Genomic DNA, 6,000 nt, shown 5'->3' with positions numbered 1-6,000 from the left:
TCCCCCAAAGAGTGGTGGTGGGCAAAAAAAAAAAAAAAAAAAAACCTTCACTTGCCCTCGCGCTCAAAGTTTGCATGGTAAAACAGTGCCAAAAGTCGTCGACCAATCAGAATGTGTTTTCGGCTTCGACCAATGGAATAGCTCCAACTTCCCCTGCATTCTCATTGGTCTGGGAGAGTGACCCGTTGTAAAGAGAGAAATGGACAATCAACGACCTCAGGTAAGATTATTAATTATTTTAATTAGAGATGGGACGATCGATCGGCTATGAATCCGTATCGGCCGATTTGTAATCAAAATATGCTATCGGCGATCGGCCGATATTTCCTAAAAGTAGCCGATCCGATCGTGTGATATATAAAGACCACGTTAAGTTAACAGCTCAGTGGATTGATCCAGACTTTTAGCTACGAAGCGCCAACCATCACATCACCATTCATCAACCATCGTACAGAAACCACAGTGAAAGCTCTTCATGACCTAAAATAACATCATTAACGTTGTGCATCATACATACGATGTAATTTTGCTGATTGTAATATTTACTTTAAAAAGATAATTCAATCCGGTCACATCTGAGTCGATTCTATCAGCACGTTATATAAACTCCTGGTTCACTTTGGTAAATCGTAAGCGGTTCTTACTTGTGATGTACTAGATGAGAACAGAAGACGTTACAGAGCCAATCAGAGGCAAAAGTTTATTCATTAGCAAATTCGTTAGTTCAGGATCATCTGCTGAACTTTTAGCTCCTTAGACGGAACGAGTCTGACGGTCGGTTACAGATCTGTGGTAATAGCAGTTTAATTAAGCTTTTTAATTAAGCTTTTTAATGTAAGAGAGTCACACAGAATGTTCTGTAGTAGCTGGTGTTTATTTAAAACCACGACATTTAATTAATAACAGTAAACACGGAGAGATAACTGAGAAGAGAAACTTACGCTTCGCGAAAAATGAATCGACTCGTGAATCAATGAATCACTTATAGCGATACTGTGAACAAAGCGTATCTTCTAAAGGCACACACACACGCGCTGCTCCGGTTTATCTTCACTGTGAGGCTCTTTTTAAGTTTATTTATTTTATTTACTGCTACAGGGGAATATGTTTTAACTCAGGGGTTTTCAACCTGTGGGGTACCTCTCTGGGGGCGCGCGAGTGCCTGACCAGGGGGCGTGACATTACGAGATTTTTTTTTTAGTTTTAAAACTAAAGCAACTCATTTTTCACCCACAGGAGACATATTTGGTCTTGCTGACCACGCACACACGCACGTACGCACGTTTAATGTTATCTGGAAAAAAAAAACTTAAAAATAAGGCGAACAGTAAAGATAAGTGACAAAAACAATGACCGCTGTTATAGTATGTGTGTGTGTATTTAAGAGAGGTGTAGGAGCTCTGTTCACAGTGTCGCTATAAATGAGTCAGGAGTCAATTCATTTGAACCGAATCGTAAGTTTCTTTTCTCAGTCATCTCTGCGTTTTTACTGTTGTTAATGAATGTTGCGGTTTTAAATAAACACCAGCTACTACAGAACATTTTGTGTGACTCGCTTACCTTAAAAAAGAGCTTCAAAAGCTCAGGCTTAATTAAACTGAGTATTACCACAGAGCGGGAGCCAAGTCAGACTCATTCTGCCTGTGGAGCTTAAAGTTTTTTGTCAGTCAGAGCAGATGATCCTGAACTAACCAACTCAGTAATTAATGAACTTTTGCCTCTGTGAAGTAAAGTTTTCTGCTCTCATCTACATTAAAAGCAAGAACCGCTTACGATTTACGAAAGTGAACCACGAGTTTATATAACGTGCTCATAGAATCGGCTCAGATAGGCTCGGGCTGTATTATCTTTTTAAAGTAATTATTTCATCATTAAAATTGCATCGTATGTATGATGTGCACAACGTTAATTATGTTATTTTAGGTTTCGCAATGGTTTCTGTGCGATGGTTGGGGGGGCGTGGTCGAGACGCACCTTCGAGTGGGGGGATGGGGGTGCAGGATACTAAAAAACTAAAATACATGTGTTAATGAAGATACAATAAATGCATATATAATCAATATTTTCCTTAAAAACCCTTACTGTTGGAGCTGTGTCATCTTCTGTGGCTTTTTCTTGGGCACCGCAACACTTGACATGTGACAAGAAATTTTTTTCTTCCCCTTACAGGAGTTTTCGAAAAAATGCCAGGAAATGACCCGTGGATTCAGTGGTGAAAAATTCATTCAGTACCACAACAAATAATTGATTGATCAATAAACAAATGCGTGATTTGGTTTTACTGGAGAAGCAAGGCTTGTATAATTTTTGACACATTTACATTTTTAGCATTTAGCAGACGCCTTTATCCAAAGCGACTTACGTTACATTATACAGTCTGAGCAATTGAGGGTTAAGGGCCCAACAGTAACAACCTGGCGGTGGTGGGGCTTGAACCGGCAACCTTCTGATTGCTAGTCCAGTACCTTAACCATTGGGCTATATTACTGCCCAAGTATTAGACAAAGTAGTCAATTTTTGTACTATGGCGTTAAACACGTAAACACATTGACTTTACTGTAAAAAGGCTTTCATTAATTAACATGTAAAATATGCAAAAACTTTTATCAAGTTAGGGGTTCCGCTTTAGCTAGCTATCCAAACTCGAATTGTATTGAGTTTTTATTCATATAATAACACAAAGTTAACTTTACATTCTCTTCAACACTTTGTACATTTTTAAATTTTAAGTCTTTAATAAAAAAAAAAAAAAAATTAATAATCTTACCTGTGGTCGTTGATTGTCGATTTCTCTTCACAACAGGTCACTCTCCCCGGCCAATGAGAATGCAGTGGAAGTTGGAGCTATTCCATTGGTCGAAGCCGAAAACACATTCTGATTGGTCGGCGACTTTTGGCACTGTTTTACCGTGCAAACTTCGAGCGCGAGGGCAAGTGAAGTTTTGAGAGCGAGCAAGAAATATTTGAGCGAGCGCAGTTTGCTTTAAGTGCGCGCATACAATTTGAGCGCGAGAGCAGCATTTCGAGCGCGCGCATGCTATTTCGTGCGCGAGCACAATTTATTCGTGAATTCGCGCGAGAGCAGTGATGTGAACAAATGTGCCCTCGACTTTTGGCTCTAATCTGACGCCAATTTGTTTCACATTTGTTACATAGTTTTGCAAGTTGTGTTGCTATTTTCTACTCATCTATGTATGGCCTATAGGTATCTGGTTCAAATGACTCCTATGCTGCTGTTCAGTAGAGCATGGGGGAAGGCCTTTTTTTATCAATTCCTGCTGGCTAAGTTGTGTGAAGGAGTTTTTCCATTTCATTCTGCTAGAATCTGACTGAGTTTTTTGGCATCCTTCACTGAGCCATGTATTTCCCGAGATGTCTTTATGAAAGGCAAATGGGAAAAGCTTGGTCAGTGAAAATGTAAAGATTACAAAGATTATAGTATGATGAACCTTTCTTATTATTCTTCCTAGTTGTTTTAGTATGTCATGGTGAAGGCTGTGGGGTCAGGTCTCAGTCTATACGTTTTCTTTTGGGGTTTAGTTTTATAAATCATATTTAAGGAGTGAAAATTTATCATCTCTACTCCCCGCCTAACAAGGGGATACACAGAGCCACAGACATCCAGCAGATGTGCAAAATGGATATATAGATGACATACTCGAGCAGGCATTAGATGAAATAATGCTGCTTGATTGACCCTGAGACAGCTCTTTCTAAGAATCTCACAAAAGCTAGACCTAGGGCATGTCTTGACCAGCAAGTTGAATGGAGCAGCCTCCAATTGTTGCTTAATAGGCAAGGCGGCACACTTTGTTTTTTTTTGTTTCTTGTCATTAATAAATAAAAAAAAATTCTAGTACAGTTGGATGGTATATTATATTCAGTTTCTCTGACATAAAAAATAAAGCTATGATTATTCTTTTTATTCTCTGTTAAAGAAGAAAAAAAGATTTGGCTTTTATTAGGGCATGTTTATACTCTGTAATATACACTGTAATTTGTAACGTTTACGCTCAAATTTTCGTGCTGCTTGTTTTAGAGCATGTGTGTGATATACCATGGAGCAAGCTTTTTCTTTCTAATCATTAAATTTTAGTTGGTGCTATATTATCTAAGGTTGTACAGAATATGGATTCTAAGTGTTGGGTTGCCTGCTCAAGCTTTTCAGGCTCCAATGGTGACACAGTCTTTAATTCTGGTAGGCTGTTGCAGATGTAATGGTGTGCTTAAATTGAAAACAGTAGTAGACGGATACTACTAGTCAAACACACTTCATATTTTAGGAAAGTGTGATTTAAGATTAAGTAATTTTGTGGTAAAACAACCAGGTTGTCTATGTCAATACCAAGATATTGAGTCTGAGGCATGTTTATAGGTGAGTTTTTCCATTACATCTGGGTGATAGCCAAAGATTCCAAAATAGCCTCAAATGCAACTGTTAAGTGGATTATGCTTATTTTCATAATGAATATTTAAGTACCCAACAGTTAAAGCCTTATCAGTTGATAGGAATAATTTGGTGAGAAAATCAGCAAATTTTTGAAGAAATAAGGAAAAGGAGGGTGGTAAATAGTAATTAGCTTAAAATATTATTTTTTTTTCTCAAATAAAGATGGATTAGCTGTGTTAGCAACTACCATTTCAAATGAGTTAGTCCTGTGAGTTGTTTTTACAGTACAGTCTCCTCCACGATCATTAAGACGTGGCTTATGTACATAAATGTTTCCAGGAGTAGCTGCTCAATTTAGTTAGACAAAATGCACCAAGACTATCTGTGATAATTTCTTTCATTTATATTTTTGATTATGTTTTAGTTTTTGTTTACAAATAGCACAGTGAACAGAGGTGAACACAGTTTCAACAGTTTGGGACCTAAAGGTTAGTTTAGTCTGATGGCGACTCCCAGACTGTTGGTTTAGCCTGTTTGTCTGCTGCCTGGTATCCGCCACTACACTAACACCAAAACCTACCAGCTTTGCTACAAGAAATGGAGCAGCACCCTCCCTCGAGAGGTGGACACCGTTTCAAAAGACAATGCCTTGTCTCAAAAGTCAACCAATTATCTACAACAGCAATGTTGTTTATAGAGCACTGTTTAGAAATCCAGCAGCTCAGAGACAATAGCCAGCTGTAGGTTTCACCACTGCATTGAATTGGTACATGACCAAACATGCTACTGCCTTGCACATCATTCTAGGTAAATTACACACCTCTTTAACATTATTCTTCATAATTTAAGACTGTTAAAAAGTACATCATTAGTGCTGGCGTGGATAAAAATTCAATAAATAATTAAAGGGGAAGTGAGGTCATTGGCCAAAAAAGCTGTGAATCATTGTCTAGAGTCTAGTCTAAATTTGATATTAATATCAGGGGTGTCTTACCCAGTAGCGCCTCCTGAAGAACGAAAAGCCATTTCTTTGAACGGCTCTTTAAAAGGAACCAAGCCAAAAGATCCGGCTCCCTTCAAGGAGCCATAATTCCCATCACTAATATACAGGGGTTGGACAATGAAACTGAAACACCTGGTTTTAGACCACAATAATTTATTAGTATGGTGTAGGGCCTCCTTTTGCGGCCAATACAGCGTCAATTCGTCTTGGAAATGACATATACAAGTCCTGCACAGTGGTCAGAGGGATTTTAAGCCATTCTTCTTGCAGGATAGTGGCCAGGTCACTACGTGATGCTGGTGGAGGAAAACGTTTTCTGACTCGCTTCTCCAAAACACCCCAAAGTGGCTCAATAATATTTAGATCTGGTGACTGTGCAGGCCATGGGAGATGTTCAACTTCACTTTCATGTTCATCAAACCAATTTTTCACCAGTCTTGCTGTGTGTATTGGTGCATTGTCATCCTGATACACGGCACCGCCATTGGATGCACATGGTCCTCCAGAATGGTTCGGTAGTCCTTGGCAGTGCCCATCTAGCACAAGTATTGGGCCAAGGGAATGCCATGATATGGCAGCCCAAACCATCACTGATCCACCCCCATGC

Source organism: Trichomycterus rosablanca, chromosome 7, assembly GCF_030014385.1.
Source record: "Trichomycterus rosablanca isolate fTriRos1 chromosome 7, fTriRos1.hap1, whole genome shotgun sequence".
NCBI classification, from domain to species: domain Eukaryota; kingdom Metazoa; phylum Chordata; class Actinopteri; order Siluriformes; family Trichomycteridae; genus Trichomycterus; species Trichomycterus rosablanca.
Note: the sequence above shows the minus strand (reverse complement) of the source record.